The sequence below is a fragment of the Dendrobates tinctorius genome, unplaced genomic scaffold (assembly GCF_039654945.1).
Source record: "Dendrobates tinctorius isolate UK_male_01 unplaced genomic scaffold, ASM3965494v1 ptg000211l, whole genome shotgun sequence".
NCBI lineage: Eukaryota > Metazoa > Chordata > Amphibia > Anura > Dendrobatidae > Dendrobates > Dendrobates tinctorius.
In genome coordinates this window covers 22,598,276-22,620,727 of record NW_027361878.1, presented here as the reverse complement: position 1 = coordinate 22,620,727, position 22,452 = coordinate 22,598,276, and the positions used below count along the sequence as shown (strand labels likewise).

At 40.1% G+C, this 22,452-nt stretch overlaps 2 long non-coding RNA genes across 4 annotated transcripts; both read left to right on the top strand.

Moving 5' to 3' along the window:
* Nucleotides 1-14,246: 14,246 nt before the first annotated feature.
* On the top strand, nt 14,247-15,606 carry LOC141058174 (uncharacterized). The gene is made up of 4 exons (XR_012222115.1): nt 14,247-14,445; nt 14,536-14,694; nt 14,859-15,381; nt 15,472-15,606. It is a non-coding gene; the product is annotated as an uncharacterized lncRNA (long non-coding RNA).
* Nucleotides 15,607-17,312: 1,706 nt separating this feature from the next.
* On the top strand, nt 17,313-21,864 carry LOC141058173 (uncharacterized). 3 transcript variants are annotated; one of them, XR_012222114.1, is made up of 6 exons: nt 17,313-17,502; nt 17,667-18,067; nt 18,404-18,502; nt 20,235-20,265; nt 21,060-21,119; nt 21,625-21,864. It is a non-coding gene; the product is annotated as an uncharacterized lncRNA (long non-coding RNA). The 3 variants fall into 3 exon arrangements; XR_012222113.1 differs by having other exon boundaries at nt 21,060-21,129; XR_012222112.1 differs by having other exon boundaries at nt 21,060-21,864.
* Nucleotides 21,865-22,452: the final 588 nt, after the last annotated feature.

The window sequence follows — 22,452 nt, the reverse complement described above, 5'->3', positions numbered from 1 at the left end:
AAATACCTCAATCAGGATCTGTATTAGGAATAAAGGTGCAACAAAATCCTCCAAACATTTTATATACACCTCCCTTTTCTACTAAGAACTTGTCTAATGCCATTCTATTCTTCCAAGTCATGAGAGAAGTTGGTCCTAATTACTCAGCTATCCCGTTAACTGCGTCTCGGGTATAATGAATAAATCTCTGCTGATTATAGTATAAGTAGTTTATCTAATCTACATTCTGTTTTATAGTTACCCACCAAATTATTTATTCCCACCCGGCTGCTACCTGGTTCCTAGACTTGTACTCGTTGGGCACTCCCCTGGGAACTCCAATGCCATCTATGTAGATACTAGAATGGAAGGAATGGAAGGATCCTTGTGGCGTTTCGCGCTTCTGTCAGTTCCCACTACATACCTTTGGCCATATCCCTGTTGACAACAGGTGGAACGGCATGATTAGCTGGACCACGGCACAGTCCCCTTGGGTACCATGTGGTAGTCTGGCTCTTATCCTTTTATCACCGCATAACCACCATATATCCGCTTTCAGGGTAGTGTGGTTTGACCATATAATTGAGTACTTGTCCCTGTGGGTGGCAATGATCCGTTCTCTACAAGAGAGCCTTGGAGCTCTACGAAGTCATCCCCATGCCCTGGAAGACTAAAACAAGTATAGTTACCAGGATTAGCAATTACCTGTGGTGGGATATCCGGTTTCTCAAGAGGGGTGAAATAAAAGTGATAACATTTTACCCTTACTGAGACATAAGTTTTACTATATAATTTGATTTTTTTAAAACTTTTTACAGTATATTTAAGCCATTCTAACCATTCATTCTTCTCATCATAGCCGCTCTCTAGAGCTAGTTTATCTTCATAAGTTAGGTTAGAAAATCTAACTATGGGCCCTATAGACTTTATTATGGTTCTTTCTGGCTTACCTACCCCGGGTCTATGTTTGCTATTATTCTGAACTTTTATGTAGAAATGTCCTATTGGATCTGTTCCTGATATATTAGCTCTTATAACCTTGGGTCTCTCATCTTAGGGTTTCTTAAAGTTCGCAGTAGCTGATTACAATTATCTTTATTTGTGCAAGGGGAGGTCTACTCTCTCCTAATAAAGTCTGGCTTTTAAATCTGTGTAGCCATAAGGCTTATACATATAGTCTCGGGCCGCAGTTGTCCATGCTGCTTTAGGACAGTCAGACACATTCAGTCCCCCCTGCTATTAGAGCTTATAACACAAACATACTTATCGGACTCTGCGAGTTTGATAACTTATTCCCTATCTCTGCATCCTTTATACAACAGACAGAAATCCACTAAAATAGCAGCCTACTGCCCGATTTCAAAAATAAGATTTAATGTCTTAAATCTGAAACTATTCAAACACGTGGACTTTCCTCTCCTGCTGGGTCTGTTACTGTCCAATCTCCCATCACCATGATCATGAAGAATATACATGTGACTAACCCTGATGTACAAATCCTAGATCTGACTGTCCTGCTGGGTAGGAGGATGAATGGGATTCTTCACCAGTTTGAGACAAGTTTTCCCTTGTGGAAAACCTCCCTTTTGTAGCTGGACTTTGACAATCAAGTCAGATCCTACTCTGTCCCTACCTGTCTGACAAGTTTACAGTGTGAGAGGTGGAATCAGGAGGCATTCAGCAATCTTGACCGCAGTAGGAGAAGTCTACAGGACTTGGTAAGGACTTTCCCATTTAGGACGGTGCTGGTGTCTCTTCTTTAACACTCTCACAAGGACCCAGTCTGCAGGTTTCACAATCTCAGGTTTAGTTAGTGGGTTTCCTGGAACAAAACTAGGAGTAGAAACTTCTTTGTGAGTTAATATCTTAGCCATATATTCTGCTAATGTACAATCAACTTCCTCATCCATCCCTCTAAAGCAGGGATGGGGAACCTCAGGCCCCAGGGCCATTTACGGCCCTCGATGACTTTTTATCAGGCCCCGGACAGATTCTCAGGGACCGCATTCTTGGGCAGGGAGCTGTATTTTGATTGCCACAAACTAATTAATTTCTTCTTGCTCTGTTAGCACAAACACGCAGTGTTCACTAATGAACACTGAAGGGGATGCAATGAAAGATTACATCCTGATACCAGTGCCAGAGTCAGAGTCAGGATGTAATTTGTGGGCGGAGTTTGTATGGCCCCCGAAGGATGGTATAAATATCCAAATGGCCCTTGGCAGAAAAAAGATTCCCCACCCCTGCTCTAAAGGGTTTTAGCTGAGGTAACAGAAAATGTCTCCCGTATATGATTCCAAAGGCTGTCAGTCCTACAGATATTGGTGTGACATGCGTGTTTAGTACAACCAATGGGAGACAGTACAACCAATTTTTCCCTATTTCCTGCATGGTTTTTCTCAACTTATTGTTCAAGATATCATTGTGTCTTTCAACCAGTCCGGCAGACTGAGGATGATAGGCACAGAGTTTTTTTTTAACTCTATTGACAATGTTTTAGCGAATAGTGATATTACTTGGTTTACAAAATGTGGACCATTGTCACTATATATTTTCTCTGGAACCCCAAATCTGGGTGTGATTTTCTTTAGAAGGGCCTTCGCTACCGTTAATGCATCAGGGTGGACAGCTGGAAAAACTTCAATCCACCTTCTGAAAGCATCTATAATAACAAGGCAGTACTTTCTTCCCTCACACTTGTTCAGTTCAATAAAATCCATACAAATGTGTTGGAATAAGTATTCAGGATGAGGAAATTGTCCTCTCTTTGGTCTCAGGTTCCCTTAGGAATTATTTTTGCACAAGTGATGTAGATTATACAAAAAATGTTAATAGTAAAGCCATACATCCTAAATACCTAATACATATTCTCTACAATCCCTCCTGTTGAGACATGGCGTATGCGATGGCTCAATACTGTGACATATCTTAGGAGGTTAATGGGCAGTTTATACATATAGGTCATCTTTAAAGATGACCCCTTTTGTTACCAATTTATTTTATTTTTTTAACTTTTAATGCCAATAGCATGTCATCCACATATAAGAGTATCTGGCTACCTTCAGGTAACTCACATTGAGCTAGGTTAGCCGACATTACCTGGGATCAACAGTAGATGTTTAACAGTACCCTTGTGGGTTTCTGGTGATTGTATATCTTTTCCCCTTATATGTGAATACAAACCTAAACTGGCTATCTGGATGTACCAGGATGCTGAAGAAGACATTAATGATATCTATCACTGTAAAGACCTTATTTTCCAGCCTCCAGTCATTCAGCAGAGTATGGGGGTCTGGCACTGTGGGGACTCTTGGAATCACCACCTTGTTTACAGCCTGAAGGTCCCGCACAACGCACCATCCAACAGATGGGGGCGCCCTCCCTACTGGAAACAAGGTTGTGTTACAAAGTGAGCTGGACAGGGTATAATTACCCCTTTTATCAATCCCACATCTGCAGGTCATGTGGACCACAAATATTCTGGGTAAGTGGTCAGTTCTTCCTCTAATTCTAGGAGAGGATCAACATTTCTCCACTCGTTCCCCTGCCTTGCTGCAGGTGGACACTGGGTTTATAAATGGTGTTCCACTTTAGTACTTGTGAATATGCCTGCAGTCTGGCATTGTAAAATGAGCCATCACCCAAATCCTCCCATTGTTTACTTTCCTTACACTCTTCAACAAAATCACCAAGTAATTTCCATGATCTACCTTTACATCTGGAGAGGGAAACATGTGGCACGGTACCTCTAAAAAGCAAAAAACAACAATTTAATTTGTTCTGACAGTTTACAACTGACGGCAGAGTTCCCTTTCTAATCCCAGTATAGGGTGTCCAAGAACAATCTAGAGCATGAATATTCTCATATTTTACATCAGGACCTCTAAAATACCTGTAGTACATGGTGCAGTGTAGTTCTTCTGGTGTGCGAAAAATTTACATTTGTATACTTTTATCTCTTGCTTCTTTAATTAAGGACTCATTAATTGAGGATAGTCCTGCAGTTTTTAGATCTAGACTATACTAATATCTAGATTCCCCATAACCTTGGAGCACCATTGTCTCAGCCATGGATATTACCTATAATCCTGCAGCAGTAGGAATTATTCCCAGGCTCAGGGCTTGCATCATATCCCTCCCACACTGTTGATAATATAATTTGTGCAACTGCACTTTTACCTGTGCCGGAGTCCCGTATCTCCACAGGCGTAGACAATGGTTCTGTGTGCCTTACCATGTGCTCCTTTTACCACTATGCAGACAGCAGACATTCCAGTAGTAAGTATCTCTTCTGGATGTACTAAGGTTCTAGTGGCTCCTGAATCAAGAAGAAAAGTGACCTCATGGCTTCCCACGAGGACGGTTACTTCTGGAAGTGCAGTGTTTTATAAATTTATTTCTACTTTAGCCAAATTAAATTTTCCTCTCTTTACACTTTTCCATTTCTTGTATCAAATTTTTACATTTTATCAAAGTAAGTTTACCATCAAATAAAACTCTGTTATGCCATCTGTCAGGGGACACATTCAGGGTCTTCTAGTGGTCCCTTCTTATCTTAACACCACAGACAACCACATTCCAAAACATTTCTCATGTTCACAGCTTATCTCACCACCAAGACTATTTGCTCTGGGTGGTACCTTCTCCTAGTTTTTTAAGATTAAAAAGACACTTGAATGCTCTATTTACAGGGATGAACAACTTTACTCTCTTTTTGTGTAAAGAGTTAGGTCTATAAGTTTGTGACCAATAAGGCCACAATGCACATTTGATCTGAAGACTGTTTTCTCTGGGTACCTGATGAAAAAAGGACCATATCCTGCTTCATTCAAGGGATACCCTCTTGGTACAATCTTAAAAACTTTCCAGCCACCAGATGAAATGGTCAATAACAATACTGCCTTACAATGAGTACAAGACTTTAAACTATAGCTTTGGGATAAGGTCCCATAAGGATGTTACATGAAATTCTTAAACACAAAAGACAAACAAGATGAGGACTATACACAACATAAATCCTGGAGTACAATGGATTTCTACCCACTTGTAAGAAGTCTAACAAATATCAGTGAAATTCATATGTCAACAAGAAGATAAGAAACCAATAGCAACAATTCAATTACTGTCACTAATATCCAGGATCTAAATAATCCTCACTGATTACACTATGTCCTAGGTATTTACCAGCTTGTATCTTTATATCCTGCCACCTCCATCCAATGAAGGCCTGTAAGGGACGGGTGTGACAACTCAGTGTAACAAACATGAAAGGTCCCCAAGGAATATGGTTACTGATATGACAAAGATACATATGCTCACAAGGATTTTTGACTAGTGTAACAGTACAAACACACAACAATTTTCACAGTTAGGAACTGGACATACACACATACAAAGAAAAATATAAGACAAGAGATTAAAGTTCCCTCATACTCCTTGACATGAAGTGCTGAGATAAAGTCTAATGACACCGCCTCCTTATATCCAGAGACGTTCCCGTTCTTAAAATCAGGTATTCAGAATACCACCGACGCGGACTCTACTGACTCCTCAGTGATCGTGATAAGGTCCCATTTGACCGCCATAAAACTGACTTTGCGTCCACTTTTTAAACGAGGATGGTTCAGTCACTCTGTGTTATTAAAAGAAAAACACATAGCAATACAACATGGAATATTCTCTATGGGGATCAGGTGGCATGTACCTTATATACCACTATAATAACCTATGAGTTGTCTCCAGTCCACACATGACTGTCAACCACACCTACTAGACTCCCTTATACACTCAGGATTTTATATTTCAATCCTTATACATTCACTCAAGAGATCATTCAAGGAGTCACATATGTAACATGAAACATACATTTATGGTGTTTTAGTTCTACAATTTTAAAAGTCAGACAAAACAGCACACTTAACAGAAAACAACATTCAACAAAATACAGAAGACAAAATAGAATACCGGCAAAAATTAATCTTATAATGGGTTCTATTTTAGGTTAATTCAGTGGATTCCTCAATCCCCGAGAATCTCCCTCGATTCTCCCATCTAGATACATTTAACGTGCACACTGAGTTTTTTATTCCACAGTAGCCTTCTCACACTGGCTTTCTACCCATTCTATGGAATATCTTACAAGAACAAACAAACCCCAATGTGAAGCTTACTGTTTGCCACATGGTTTTTTTTTGCCTCTGGATCAACGTTAGGGTAAGTTAGGATAGGATTTGGGTTGAACTAGATGGATTAAAGTCTTCCTTCAACCTTAATAACTATGTTACTATGTTACTATGGAGCTTCATAACTTACAGGAGTTTTATAACCCAAATTGCATGTAAACAACTTCCAACTTATTGGAGTCTACAAACTCCAATTGGAATTGTCCACAATCCCAGTCCCAAAGTCAATTTCTAGAATAACATTAATACTGGATTAACAGGGTTACCAAATATAATGAAAATTATTAAATGTTCTTACCTGTATTCAGATACAGACGATTCCCAGAGACCCTTGGACTATACGAAATCCGTCACTTCCCCTCAGTCCGGGATAACTGATAATGCCTCTGTTGACGCCTAATGTTAAGACGGAGGACTTACTTAAGGAGTTTCAGACTCCCCCGTGCACGGTTCACAGTCCTCACCGGTGAGGAAAAGATGTTGGATTTCCTGGCCAATACACCAAATGTCGATGGAGTTTTAGTCTTCCAATTAGAAATCATCCAGGCCTGAATAAGTAAGATGATTTGTTCTTTATTGATCATGCCGACATGGAGAGAGAATGATGGCCACACCAGATGTGAGCAGTCACCTGTCTGCCCCAATACAGATTCTTAGAGTTTAAATAGAACAACAGAAGGGCGTTCAAAATACAAAGTTTGCAAAATAGTACATACAGTATGTTGGACTATGTTTGCCTGTCAGCTTCCCTTATCTATGTTACCAGAGAAGAAAAAAGATGACACTTTATTTGTACGTAAGACAAGGAAAGCAAACTAAGCATTCACAAAAGTAACACCCATGTCTTCACAACACGTCAGCTGAAAAGAGTTTCTAAGTCAAGAAACTTAAATGTCATACCTGCAATCATATATACTGTATATATATATATATATATATATATATATATATATACACACACACACAAACACGTATACATATACTGTATATACTGTTCTGGCCAAAAGTATTGACACCCCTGCAATTCTGACAGATAATACTCAGTTTCTTCCTGAAAATGATTGCAAACACAAATTCTTTGGTATTATTATCTTCATTTAATTTGTCTTAAATGAAAAAACACAAAAATAATTGTCCTAAAGCCAAATTGGATATAATTCCACACCAAACATAAAAAAGAGGGTGGACAAAAGTATTGGCACTGTTCGAAAAATCATGTGATGCTTCTCTAATTTGTGTAATTAACAGCACCTGTAACTTACCTGTGACACCTAACAGGCGTTGGCAATAACTAAATCACACTGTATATATACATAAATACACATACATAAAAGAAAAGACTTTATTACAATTATTATAACAGTACACACAGGATGTAGTCATACTTTATGTAGGCACTACTATATAGCTATGGTATGGCGCCATAATTTTAGGACTATAAAGCACAATATTGTAGATATTTTACAGTATTGTATAATGCTTCTACAGTCATGGCCGAAAGTGTTGACATCCTTTAAATTGTTCCAGAATAAGAACTGTTTCTCCCCAAAAATGATTGCAAATACACATTTTGTATACACATGTATACTTCCCTTGTGTATATTGGAATAACACAAAAAAATAGAGAAAAAAACGCACATTCTGCATAATTTCACACAAAACCCCCAAAATGTGCACAACTAAATTGTTGGTACCTTTCTAAAATTGTGGGTAAACAACTTTGTTTCAAGCATGTGATGCTTGTTCAATCTCACCTGTAGCAAGTAACACGTGTGGGCAATATGAAAATCACACCTGAAACCAGAAAAAAAGGAGAGAAATTGACTCAATCTTTGCACTGTGTGTCTGTGTGTGCCATACTAAGCATAGAAAACAAAGAGAAGAGAACTGTATGAGGACTTGAGAACCAACATTGTTGAACAATATTAACATTCTTAAGGTTACAAGTCCATCTCCAGAGCTCTTGATAATCAAGACGTGTACAACCCATGGCAATGTAACTAATCTCCCTGGACATAGAAGGCAGAGAAATATTCATGAAAGGTTGCAATGCAGAATAGTCCAGATGGTAAGCAGCCTAAATCAAGTTCCAAATAAATTCAAGCTCAGGGTGCATCAGTGTCAGGCCAAACTATCCATCCACATTTGAATGAAATGAGACGCTATGGCAGGAGACCCGGGAAGACCCCACTGCTGACACAAAGACATAAAAAAAAGCTAGACTGCCAAAATAGACATGAGAAAGCCAAAATCCTTATGGGAAAGTGTCTTGTGGACAGATAAGACCAAGGTTAAGATTTTTTTAAAAGCACATCATTCTACTGTGTGCCAAAAATGGAATGAGGCCTACAAAAATTAGAACACTGTACCTACAGTCAATTATGGTGAAAGTTCAAATAGGTTTTGGGGCTACATTGTTGCCTTTGGCACTGTGTGCCTTGATAGTGTGCACAACATCATGAAATCTGAAGATTATCAAAGGATTTTGGGTCACAATGTAGTTCCCAGGGTCAGAAAGCTGAGTTTTGTGTCCTAGATCATGGGTCTTCCAGCAGGACAATGTGTGTCCTGTGGAGAGATCTTAAAATTGCTGTTGGGAGAAGGAGCCTACAAATATGAGAGACCTGGAGCAGTTTGCAAAAGAAGAATGCTCCAAAATTCCAGCTGAGAGGTATAAGAAGCTTGTTGATGGTTATAGGAAGCGATTGATTGCAGTTATTTATTCCAAAGGGTGTACAACCAATATTAAGTTGAGGGAAGTTGATGGTGCCAACAATTTTGTCCATCCCATTTTGGGGGTTTTGTGTGAAATTATGTCCAATTTAACTTTTTTTCTCTGATTTTTTGTGTTCCAATACACACAAAGGAAATAAACGTGCATATAACGAAACATGTGTAATGGCAATAATATTCTGGGAGAAATACTTCATTTTCTAGAACAATTTCAAGGATGCTAAAACTTTTGGCCATGACGGTATGTACTGTACATGCACTGTATGATGACATCACAATGGCTTAATTAATGGCATAGGTAAAGGAGAAAAGGAAAATAGTCAGCTCACCAGTCTTCTGCAGGTTTATCTGATTGAGCACGCACGGAGCCGCCTTGATCAGAGGCGTGGTTCACAATGAAAAATGGAAGAGGAAAAAAAATCTCCAGCGTGTAATCCAATAAAATCAATTCTTTTATTCAAGACATGTTAAAATGTATGTATCAAAAATACAAATTAACACAGGAAAGGAAGGATGGGGTTCCCATAACAACCAAAGCGTTTCAACCTCTTGCAGTCTTATCTTTATACATACATTTTAACATGTCTTGAATAAAAGAATTGATTTTATTGGATTACACGCTGGAGATTTTTTTTCCTCTTCCATGTATCCCAATGGCTTAGAACCACCAGTGACAGGCTAATGATGTAACAATCTGCCGTCCCTGCGTATACCTATGGACGACGGCCTGATCCCAGTCACTTTCTGTTGTGTAATAATAAGCACATGGCTAGGAGCATGGATATATAGAAATACCATAATTTAGATTAGGGATACTCTCCAAATAACTGGCAAAACATCTAGAAAAAATGAGAGCTTAAATCCCTCAAAAAATATATACAATATGAAAAATAGTATAAACACGTCCCGTTAAATTCAAAGAAAAATTCACTTTATTAGATAATCAAAAATCAAGACAGGACATGACAAAATGTAATACAAAATTGCAGAAAGTGAAATGCATAAAAGCAGCAATAACCGGCGAACAGTAATGCAGCCGTGGTAGTAGAGCAGGGACCATGTAAACAAATAGGTGCCAGAAACTCCCCTTTAAGTACATTAAAAAGGTGGAAACATTGTCAGTCAATAAGGGCGCCACCCATACAATGGTAGTGAAAAACTACAATAAAGCCAGACAAACACAGAGGCTCCCTATGTAAAGAAAGGCCACAGTGACATAATAGTCCAATCTTCATTAATAATTGTAACCACCACATAAATAAACAACAGGAGTCTCCTTACCCATAATGAAGATGTCCCCGCGCCACACAGACACCCGACACGTGTTTCGCAACCTCGCTTCCTCAGGGGCGATGTAATCTTTCATGATCAGCTCATTTAAATAGGCCGCCATGTATGGAAACAGCCAATCAGCCACAATGTGTATAAGGAGCTCACGGGGCGGAGTATCTGGCGCCACATCATCACTTCCGGCATCACGGATACGATGCGTTCCAGGAGCAAAAACTCCAATTACGTCATTGGAACGTATCGCACCTCCATGAGACACGACGACGCGCGCAACACAGTGGCAAGTGGGAAAAGAAACACGCAGAGCCATACAGTACCATATTGTCCAGAGACCTATATATAGCCTGTGGCAAAATAGATGGCATAGAACCATCATTACACTATCTAGGTACAAATATATAGTATATACTAATATAAACTAGTTGCCTAGTTAAATCCCAGGCTAATACCCTCAGAGAAAAAAACAAACCAAACAAAAATGTAAACAAAAAAATTATATATATTTGAAACAAAAATACATAAGAAAAATTAATTAATGACAAAAATAAAAATAAGACTAGTTTCACACTAGCGTATTTTACATGCAGCGCACGGGGCCACTAAGCCCCGCCCCCTGCCTGCCCCGTCTGGTCATCTCCTCCTACTATCGCACACGGCTGCATGCGATCTGCGCACCCTATCTTTAGCATAGGGTGCGCTGACCGTGCGCTGGCCGTGCGCTAGTAGGATTTTTGCGTGCGCTGCGCACTTTTGAAGGTGCGCTGGTGTGCGCCGAACGCACCATGTTGCATTTTGGCATGCTCGGCGCACCTTCAAAAGTGCACAGCGCACGCAAAAATCCTACTAGCGCACGGCCAGCGCACAGTCTGGGCACCCTATGCTAAAGATAGGGTGCGCAGATCGCATGCAGCCGTGTGCGATAATAGGAGATGACTGGACGGGGTGGGCAGGGGGCGGGGCTTAGCGGCTCCGTGCGCTGCATGTAAAATACGCTAGTGTGAAACTAGCCTAAATAAATAGTACATGTAAATAAAAATAAAAATGAAAAATAAAAAATAAAAATACAAAAATGAAAAATATATTTTGAAAACCACAAATAATAAAATAACATATATATTTGATGAAGACGGCTCAGGATGTAAAGACTGCAGGCACTGCAGTGTAAAGGGTGGCATCCATCCAAACAGCAATGACATAGTTCAAAGTGAACACATCATCAGCTGCTGTACTACAAACAAAAAATACAAAAAATATATATATATTGAAATCAAAAAGGATGAAAACTCCAAGGAACATGATAAAATTGAAGGCTAGAGATGAAAAAGATATATATTTTTGATAAAAAACAACAAAGCGCAAGAAGAATGCATTAAATGGTGTATCACAAAAAAGATGAGAAACTGAGTATCTCATTTAATCCAGAAGGGGTCATTTTGCCCAACCTTACGATCCATTTGCATTCAAGCTGAGACAATCTTTGTTTTAAATTGCCACCCCTGATACCCCGTACCCTGAGTACATCAGGGTTGCATGCATGTCTCAGCTTGAAATGGCGTGGAATGGTCCTCAGGGCGGCCATGTCATCAATGGTTGAAGCCGCCATAATATCCCTCACGTGCTCACTTACACGTACCCGCAGTTCACGAGACGTCAAGCCCACGTAAATCAAATTACACAGACAGGTTGCATAATACACAACATAATCACTTGTGCAAGAGATATACTCAAAAATTTTGTAAGTATGTGCCCCATCCAAAGAACAAAAAGTGAAGGCTCTCTCAATTTTCCTCCAGGACATGCAGGAGCCACAAGGGAAACAACCCACACGTGATCTCCCCGTATAAAAGGGTAGAGACGGACGAAAAACGTAGTGGCTCTTTACTAGCAAATCTTTAAAGTTATTACTTTTTCTGGCTGTCAAAAGGGGTCTCTCGGGTAGTGCCCAACTCAATACAGAATCAGTCTTTAAAATTGACCAATGTTTATTTAGAATACTCCTAATATTACTCCACCTATTGTTGTAGGTGGAGATAAACCTAATGTTATGAGTGTCATCAGGTCTCTCCCTGTTTCCAGACAGAAGATGGCCACGTGGCGGTCAGATGCTTTAGCACGCTGGTAACAACGTTTTATGCAACGCCGACTATATGCCCATGCGAAAAACCTAGACCGAAGATCAGCAGCTTGAGTCTCAAAACGCTCCATGGTAGAACATAAACGTCTGATCCTCAGGAACTGTCCAATCGGTATAGCCTGCATTGTAGAGCGGGGATGAGCCTACGAAGCATGCAACAGTGCGTTAACAGATGTTTCTTTGCTATAAACATCAGTCTGGACTCCAAGGTCACTAGAAACCTCAATCTAGATGTCCAAAAAGTAAATTCTCTGCCTATGGAACTTATGAGTAAGTTTAATGTTATACATATTGTTATTCAAATGTGAAATAAAGGCACTGAGATCATTCTCAGTACCTTGCCAGATGATCAGCAAGTCATCAATATAACGGTACCAGCACTGCACATGGAAATCGGCCGGGGCACCACCCCCAAACAACTCTTTCTCCCAAAATCCGAGAAAGAGGTTGGCGTAGAATGGCACGAAATCCCCAGACTGAAGTTGGCGGTAACTATGACAGGTAAAAATTTACCAAACTTTGAGTTGACAATCACTAGTGGGAATTTAATATTCCCTCTACCCCAGTTTTCTCCTATTTATATATCAAATGATAATTATATCAAATTATTTATATTTCATTAATTCATGCACCTTGACTAATCTCTTTACCACTTTTCTTTGCAGTCTGATTTTTGGGGGAATTACAGTCATCTCTGGAATTTTGGAAGTTGCATCAGGAGTGGAGATAGCCAAACATACAGGAAGTACAACCCTTGTGCCGACCCAACAGTTTGTGCATCTGGCATGTTGGGCTTCGCTATTTTCTTGTTCTTGGCTATATTAATGGGAAACATCAATCTCGTGGCCACTTATGTAAGTACCTGATGTGTAGACTATGGCAGGGGCAGTCTATGAATGCATGGAAACGGGTGGATGAATGGATTAGAAAGCCAAAACCTATGGAGGATAGGAAAGTGTGCAAGAAAAAAAAGTGTATATGTATTGTTCTTTATCTCTGCAGGTGTTTTTATTCATCGGAATCATATGTCTTCTTCTTTATCTACACAGATCTCCCCTGCTTTGGGCATGATAGGAATCCTGCTCATGTCTGTGTTTGTAAAAGAACCGACCAGAGGAGCTGCAGAGGGAATTAACATCAAACCTCTGGGCTCCAGAACATGGATTTCCGATGTGAAAAAACTCAGAAAAAAGTAGGTGCTTTCTGTGCACTGATTGATGTCACTGATCCACCCTGTGACTTCTGCGTTATTAACATGTTTTTTCCCCTTTTCACTTTCTGCAGCTGAAGTTTTCTGTTTGGCACACTTGAGATGCTGACTATAAAGTTTGCATCCGGTGCCATCAGATTCCACGCACTTACTTTTCTGAACCGTGCCCGGGATGTCATACAAGAGAACGCGCAATTTCAGACTGAGGTCGGCGGTGACTATGATCACAGGTAAAAATTTACTAAACTTTGAGTTGACAATCACTTGTGGGAATTTAATATTCCCTCTACCCCAGTTTTCTCCTATTTATATTTCAAATGATAATTATATCAAATTATTTATATTTCATTAATTCAAGCACCTTGACTAATCTCTTTACCACTTTTCTTTGCAGTCTGATTTTTGGGGGAATTACAGTCATCTCTGGAATCTTGGAAGTTGCATCAGGAGTGGAGATAGCCAAACATACAGGAAGTACAACCCTTGTGCCGACCCAACAGTTTGTGCATCTGGCATGTTGGGCTTCGCCATTTTCTTTTTCTTGGCTATATTAATGGGAAACATCAATCTCGTGGCCACTTATGTAAGTACCTGATGTGTAGACTATGGCGGGGGCAGTCTATGAATGCATGGAAACGGGTGGATGAATGGATTAGAAAGCCAAAACCTATGGAGGATAGGAAAATGTGCAAGAAAAAAGTGTATATGTATTGTTCTTTATCTCTGCAGGTGTTTTTATTCATCGGAATCATATGTCTTCTTCTTTATCTACACAGATGTCCCCTGCTCTGGGCATGATAGGAATCCTGCTCATGTCTGTGCTTGTAAAAGAACCGACCAGAGGAGCTGCAGAGGGAATTAACATCAAACCTCTGGGCTCCAGAGCATGGATTTCCGATGTGAAAAAACTCAGAAAAGTAGGTGTTTTCTGTGCACTGATTGATGTCACTGATCCACCCTGTGACTTCTGCGTTATTAACATGTTTTTTCCCCTTTTCACTTTTCAGCAGCTGAAGTTTTCTGTTTGGCACACTTGAGATGCTGACTATAAAGTTTGCATCCGGTGCCATCAGATTCCACGCACTTACTTTTCTGAAGCGTGCCCGGGATGTCATACAAGAGAACGCGCAATTTCAGACTGAGGTCGGCGGTGACTATGATCACAGGTAAAAATTTACTAAACTTTGAGTTGACAATCACTCGTGGGAATTTAATATTCCCTCTACCCCAGTTTTCTCCTATTTATATTTCAAATGATAATTATATCAAATTATTTATATTTAATTAATTCAAGCACCTTGACTAATCTCTTTACCACTTTTCTTTGCAGTCTGATTTTTGGGGGAATTACAGTCATCTCTGGAATCTTGGAAGTTGCATCAGGAGTGGAGATAGCCAAACATACAGGAAGTACAACCCTTGTGCCGACCCAACAGTTTGTGCATCTGGCATGTTGGGCTTCGCCATTTTCTTTTTCTTGGCTATATTAATGGGAAACATCAATCTCGTGGCCACTTATGTAAGTACCTGATGTGTAGACTATGGCGGGGGCAGTCTATGAATACATGAAAACGGGTGGATGAATGGATTAGAAAGCCAAAACCTATGGAGGATAGGAAAATGTGCAAGAAAAAAGTGTATATGTATTGTTCTTTATCTCTGCAGGTGTTTTTATTCATCGGAATCATATGTCTTCTTCTTTATCTACACAGATGTCCCCTGCTCTGGGCATGATAGGAATCCTGCTCATGTCTGTGCTTGTAAAAGAACCGACCAGAGGAGCTGCAGAGGGAATTAACATCAAACCTCTGGGCTCCAGAGCATGGATTTCCGATGTGAAAAAACTCAGAAAAGTAGGTGTTTTCTGTGCACTGATTGATGTCACTGATCCACCCTGTGACTTCTGCGTTATTAACATGTTTTTTCCCCTTTTCACTTTTCAGCAGCTGAAGTTTTCTGTTTGGCACACTTGAGATGCTGACTATAAAGTTTGCATCCGGTGCCATCAGATTCCACGCACTTACTTTTCTGAAGCGTGCCCGGGATGTCATACAAGAGAACGCGCAATTTCAGACTGAGGTCGGCGGTGACTATGATCACAGGTAAAAATTTACCAAACTTTGAGTTGACAATCACTCGTGGGAATTTAATATTCCCTCTACCCCAGTTTTCTCCTATTTATATTTCAAATGATAATTATATCAAATTATTTATATTTCATTAATTCAAGCACCTTGACTAATCTCTTTACCACTTTTCTTTGCAGTCTGATTTTTGGGGGAATTACAGTCATCTCTGGAATCTTGGAAGTTGCATCAGGAGTGGAGATAGCCAAACATACAGGAAGTACATCCCTTGTGCCGACCCAACAGTTTGTGCATCTGGCATGTTGGGCTTCGCCATTTTCTTTTTCTTGGCTATATTAATGGGAAACATCAATCTCGTCGTCACTTATGTAAGTACCTGATGTGTAGACTATGGCGGGGGCAGTCTATGAATGCATGAAAACAGGTGGATGAATGGATAAGAAAGCCAAAACCTATGGAGGATAGGAAAATGTGCAAGAAAAAAGTGTATATGTATTGTTCTTTATCTCTGCAGGTGTTTTTATTCATCGGAATCATATGTCTTCTTCTTTATCTACACAGATGTCCCCTGCTCTGGGCATGATAGGAATCCTGCTCATGTCTGTGCTTGTAAAAGAACCGACCAGAGGAGCTGCAGAGGGAAATAACATCAAACCTCTGGGCTCCAGAGCATGGATTTCCGATGTGAAAAAACTCAGAAAAGTAGGTGTTTTCTGTGCACTGATTGATGTCACTGATCCACCCTGTGACTTCTGCGTTATTAACATGTTTTTTCCCCTTTTCACTTTTCAGCAGCTGAAGTTTTCTGTTTGGCACACTTGAGATGCTGACTATAAAGTTTGCATCTGGTGCCATCAGATTCCACGCACTTACTTTTCTGAAGCGTGCCCGGGATGTCATACAAGAGAACGCGCAATTTCAGACTGAGGTCGGCGGTGACTATGATCACAGGTAAAAATTTACTAAACTTTGAGTTGACAATCACTCGTGGGAATTTAATATTCCCTCTACCCCAGTTTTCTCCTATTTATATTTCAAATGATAATTATATCAAATTATTTATATTTAATTAATTCAAGCACCTTGACTAATCTCTTTACCACTTTTCTTTGCAGTCTGATTTTTGGGGGAATTACAGTCATCTCTGGAATCTTGGAAGTTGCATCAGGAGTGGAGATAGCCAAACATACAGGAAGTACAACCCTTGTGCCGACCCAACAGTTTGTGCATCTGGCATGTTGGGCTTCGCCATTTTCTTTTTCTTGGCTATATTAATGGGAAACATCAATCTCGTGGCCACTTATGTAAGTACCTGATGTGTAGACTATGGCGGGGGCAGTCTATGAATACATGAAAACGGGTGGATGAATGGATTAGAAAGCCAAAACCTATGGAGGATAGGAAAATGTGCAAGAAAAAAGTGTATATGTATTGTTCTTTATCTCTGCAGGTGTTTTTATTCATCGGAATCATATGTCTTCTTCTTTATCTACACAGATGTCCCCTGCTCTGGGCATGATAGGAATCCTGCTCATGTCTGTGCTTGTAAAAGAACCGACCAGAGGAGCTGCAGAGGGAATTAACATCAAACCTCTGGGCTCCAGAGCATGGATTTCCGATGTGAAAAAACTCAGAAAAGTAGGTGTTTTCTGTGCACTGATTGATGTCACTGATCCACCCTGTGACTTCTGCGTTATTAACATGTTTTTTCCCCTTTTCACTTTTCAGCAGCTGAAGTTTTCTGTTTGGCACACTTGAGATGCTGACTATAAAGTTTGCATCCGGTGCCATCAGATTCCACGCACTTACTTTTCTGAAGCGTGCCCGGGATGTCATACAAGAGAACGCGCCATTTCAGACTGAGGTTGGCGGTGACTATGATCACAGGTAAAAATTTACCAAACTCTGAGTTGACAATCACTGGTGGGAATTTAATATTCCCTCTACCCCAGTTTTCTCCTATTTATATTTCAAATGATTATTATATCAAATTATTTATATTTCATTAATTCATGCACCTTGACTAATCTCTTTACCACTTTTCTTTGCAGTCTGATTTTTGGGGGAATTACAGTCATCTCTGGAAACTTGGAAGTTGCATCAGGAGTGGAGATAGCCAAACATACAGGAAGTACAACCCTTGTGCCGACCAAACAGTTTGTGCGTCTGGCATGGTGGGCTTCGCCATTTTCTTGTTCTTGGCTATATTAATGGGAAACATCAATCTCGTGGCCACTTATGTAAGTACCTGATGTGTAGACTATGGTAGGGGCAGCCTATGAATGCATGGAAACGGGTGGATGAATGCATTAAAAAGCCAAAACCTATGGAAGATAGGAAAATGTGCAAGAAAAAAGTGTATATGTATTGTTCTTTATCTCTGCAGGTGTTTATATTCATCGAAATCATGTGTCTGACTCTGAACCACTCCGTTTCGGCTGATATTCGCCTGGTGAGTGGAGAAAAGCGCTAAACTTAGCACAGTAAAATTATATTTATGTAGTCAGCCTGTATGTTCTGTTTCACCCATCAAGGCCCCTTAATCCTGGCTGTATCCAAGCGTTTGTTGGATAATTTCCAACTAAACTACAAAATAGACTTGGCCCAAGAAGATTAAAAACTTATTTAATAAAATCTCAGTCAACAATGCATTTCTGGGCTTCTTTTTCAATCCTGGCTGACTGTGCTCTTTACTTCTGTTTCACATATGTTCACTTTGCCAATGTTCTCTTAACTTGCCGCGTCCCGTGACTTCCTTCTGCTCACTCAGAATATTCTCTTGTTTCAGGATGTGGTATCTCCTGCAAACTGATCAACAGGAGAGGCCATGTTTATGATAAGGTCCAACCTGCTGGGGCCTGCCGGAAGCTCCTATTTCATCGGGCTGGTATGTAACTGTTACATATTTTCACATCACTTTAAGGCTACATTCACATATCTTTTCCATTTATACATCCTAGAAATATAAAATGTTAAAGTTGGAAGGGACCTCCAGGGTCAGTGTGTCCAACCCCCTGCTCAATGCAGGATTCACTAAACCATATCAGACAGATATCTGTCCGGCCTCTGTTTGAAGACTTCCATTGAAGGAGAACTCACCACCTCTCATAGCTGCCTGTTCTACTCATTGATCACCCTCATTGTTAAAAAGCTTTTTTTAATATCTAATCAATATCTTCTCCTTTTCAGTTTCATTCCATTGTTTCACATGTTTCTATGTGCAAATGAGAATAAGGATGATCCCTTTACACTGTGACGTCACTTAAGATATTTGTAGACAGCTATTAAGTCTCCTCTGAGCCTTTTTTGCAAGCTGAACATTCCCAGATCCTTTAACGGTTGCTCATAGGACATACTTTGCAGTCCGCTCACCATCCCGGTAGCTCATCTCTGAACTTGCTCCAGTTTTTTTATTTCTGTTTTAAAATGTGGTGCCCAGAACTGAACACAGTATTCTATATGACTATATATTTTATATATTTACCAAAGAGGAGTAAAGGGGGATAATTAATTCACATGATCTAAACTCTTTTCTGCTTTTCTTAATACATCCTAGAACTGCATTTTCTTTTTTTTTGCTGCTGCATCACATTGTTGACCCTTGTGCAGTCTGTGATATATTAGTATAAAAAAGTCTTTTTCAAACATGCTATTTCTTAGTTCTATTCCTCCCATTCTGTAATTGGAATTTTAGTTTTTCTTTCCCACATGTAGAATATTGCATTTCTCCATGTTAAATATAATTCTATTAGTCGCTGCCCATTATTCAAGTTTATCTAGATCCTTCTGAATCCTTTCTCTTTTTTCTCTAAAGTTAGCTAACCCTCCTAGCTTTGCATTGTCAGCAAATTTGATCAGTTTATCTTCAGTTCCCTTATCTAGATCATTTATAAAAATGTTGCAAAATACTGGGGCCAGGAAAGAGCCTTGTGGTACCCCACTTAAAACACTCTTACAATTGGATGTGCAACAATTTATTACCACTCTTTGAGTACGATCACTGAGCCAGTTATGAATTCACCTAACAGTAGCCTTGTCAATCCCATACTTGGTCATTTTTTCAATAAGGATCGTATGAGATACTTTACCAAATGCTTTGCTGAAGTCAAGATATACTATATCTACTGCATTTCCCTGATCCATCCAGTCAGTAATTCCATCATAGAGAGAAAATTAGATTAGTCTGGCATGACTTGTTTGCAACAAATTCATGCTGGCTCTGGTTAATTATTGTATTCTTATCCAAGTACTTGCATAAAATGCAGTTTAATAATTTGTTCAAAGATCTTTCCTGGTATAGAAGTAAGGGTATGTTTCCACTCTCCGGATTTGTTCAGGATTTGCTGCAGATTGGACGCTGCGTACAGCCACAGCGTCCAAGCCGCAGCGTCCAGATGTTACAGCAGAGTGGAGTGGATTTTATGAAATCCCGTCTCCGGCGGCCCTGCATAACAGGACATGTGGCGCATCTTTCCAGACTGCAGCATGTCTATTTATCTTGCAGAAACGCTCAGTCTCCGCAAGATAAATAACACTGTCTATAAATACGATGTGGTGATTCCGGATTATATCGGAACAAGGAGTGTTTGTGTTGGTTTATTATTTTATTTTTTTTGCAGGTGATCGTGGGTGTCGGGGATTAGCTGTATGGTGAGTATGTGTACTGTATGTGTGTGTTTTTTTTCTTTTTTACTATTCAACACAGTAGCTGGATGATGGAACTACTACTGTCCCATAATTGGCTAGTGCTGTCACAGTAGCAGACATAGCCGGATGGGACTAGTAGTCTCATCAGACTATGCCTGCCTACACACAGAACTGCACACACACACAGCCACGCACACACCCGCAGACCCCCGTAGACACCTGCACACACAGATACACACAGACACCTGCAGACAGACCCGCACACATTCTCTGCACACACATAGCCTCCGCTCACACATTCTCTGCCTACACACTCTTCCTCCTCTGGAGCTGCAGTGTTTTTCGCATGCAACTCCACAGCAAAACCGCAAATCTTTTAACACCTGCGGTTTTGCTGCGGATTTGACTGACTCAGTGGAAGTCAATGGGTGCAGAAACACTGCAGATCCGCAAAAAGAATTGACATGCTGCGGAAAATAAAACGCTGCAAATCCGCCCATATTATTCCACAGCATGTGCACACCAATTCTGAATTTCCCATTGACAAACATTGGTTGTGCACTACACTGCGGATTTGATGCAATTCCGCGCATCCAAAAACGCTGCAGATCAGCATCAAAATCTGCAAGAGTACACGTACCCTAAAGCTCACTGGCCTGTAATTTCCTCGTTCCATCTTCTTTCCTTTTTTGATGATAGGGACATTTGCCCTTCTCTAATCTTCTGAGACTTCTGTTCTTTCAGGATTTTTGCTAGTGGTTCTGCAATTTCTTCTGCTATATCTTTCAATATCCTAGGATTCTGCAAAGGAATACGTGGATTTCGTCCGCGCTGCCCAAATGATGAAATTCCAGAAGGTTAATAAAGGTTGACAGTGGTTTATTCTACGCGTTTCAAGGTTTTTTGCAACCTCTTCTATAGGAAATACCACTTTTATCATCCTGTAAAAATCCTATAGCATCTTTGACTTTTCTTTTGCTTTTGACATACTCCCAAAATCTTGTTTTACTGCTTTTGTTCTCCCTTGCAAGCTTCATTTAATTACTGGCTTTAGCTCCTCTAATGCTTGCGCTTCATTCCCGACGCAGAGTGGTTTCTGAAGTCATGTTGATTGACAGCCAGCACCACGCTACCTAACTATGGGGAGCTGGTTGTCCATCAGTATGACCTCAGCTCTCATGCCCTGTTAACAGAGCTTTAAATAGACAAAAGGTTAAAATTTTGGCGCCAATGTGATCACTTGACAGACAATTTCAGAGTTCAAAGACAAGACACATGATGTGTTCACAGTTTAACTAAAAAAATAATACATGTTATTATTGTGCAATATTGATATTACTTTCTTATTATTTCTATTTATAGAGGAAATATGACCACAAATCTAAAAAAGAAAGGAAGAAAAAAGAACACATTATAAATAAAAAGGGACAAGAACTCACTGCCTCAAAATGAACTAATTACACAGGTGTCTTCTCCTGATGCCATTACACATGAACCAAACCGACTGAGTGGTTTTCACATTAAGAGCTGAACATATCATGGACAAATGTAAACAAATTTTAATAATAAAGTTAAAAACAAAAAGATATATATAAAATGTGGAACTGTAATACAAAAGTTTTTAAAAATTAAGTTTTATCATTCAATAAACGATATATACTTGGATGTGTGTCAAAAAGTTTTTTTCTGTAAAAAGCATTATTACCCCTTCTCTGAAAGCTGACGACTTAGTTCGTCCATGGGCCTGCCTGACCAATGACTGAATGGTACATCATAGCGATTGGCCGTGCACACGGGAGGTGTGTGGCCGATCGCGGGCGGGTGTCAGCTGATTCTCACAGCTGACACCTGACACTAAGTGCCAGGAGCAGTTACAGACCGCTCCTGGCACTTTAACCCCCAAAATACTGCGATTGAACATCATTCTGGGAGCAGGCAGAGTCCTGACTGCCCTTCTGCCTTTGGTTCGGAGACCCCGCGGCATGACGCGGGGTCCCGATCACTGTTATGGTAACCTGATGTAGTCTTGGCGACATCCGGGTTACCAGAGCAGAGAAACCTCTTGTCATGCGCAGTGCATGATCAGGAAATCTCTCAGGTCAGTGTGCAGAAAGTGCAGTGCTGACAGCTTCTATAGCATGCAGATGCTGCTTCATCTGCATGCTATAGAAGCGATCAGCCTGCAAAAAA